Source organism: Acyrthosiphon pisum, chromosome X (assembly GCF_005508785.2).
Source record: "Acyrthosiphon pisum isolate AL4f chromosome X, pea_aphid_22Mar2018_4r6ur, whole genome shotgun sequence".
Taxonomy (NCBI): domain Eukaryota; kingdom Metazoa; phylum Arthropoda; class Insecta; order Hemiptera; family Aphididae; genus Acyrthosiphon; species Acyrthosiphon pisum.
The window spans coordinates 106023354-106024236 of NC_042493.1; positions in this window are offsets into that span (position 1 = coordinate 106023354).

Here is an 883-nt window from a genome sequence, read left to right on the forward strand (position 1 = left end):
CGGTAGCGACGGAGATGATAATAATATTATGTTGAAATATAAACAGCTGTGAGTGTGAGTGGCTGCTCGTGTATATGTAGCACAAGACACAAGTGTACGTGTACTACCTTCCCGAACTCTAAAAAAATTGAAAACATAAATCATAATAATACAACTAAGATATACAAAGATTATTTTTTAAAATATAAAAACAAATTCAGAATATTATGCAAATAATAAAATATTTGGAATGGGTTATTCCGAAGGCTAAACACTGTTTAGCCGGGCGGTTGTCCGCGACAGAACGGTATCGGTGTGTACTGTGTAGTGTGTACTGTGTATTATAGTCAGTGTTGTGCTTTAGATACATTTATCTAGATAAATTTATCTAGATATGTTATCTAGATAAAAACTTCATATCTTTATCTTATCTAGATAAAAAATAAAATTGACATCTAATTTTTATCTAGATAAAAATTATAGCCATCTAGATAAATTTATCTAGATATTTCACAAAATCCATATCTAATAATTAGTAATAACTATTTTACAATATTATCATTCAATATAAAATAGATAACTTAATAAGAAATCTCATTTGTATTACTTGCAAAAATTGGTTCTAATATAGTTTTACATAGCATTTATTAGTAATTATAAATAATGCACAGATATAAACTACTATTATAGTATATTATAACTGTTGAATAATGGCGATTTATTATGTCAATATGTATATAGGAGATACGAATTATTTGTATAATTTTATAATATGGCCATACGGGAAAGTCTCATGCCCGTATACGATTTATGATTTTACGAACACTGAAAGAGCCTTTACAAAAATTAAAACTAGAGATACCCCTCCATATATAGAGTATACTCTATGCCACCATAGGTCTTA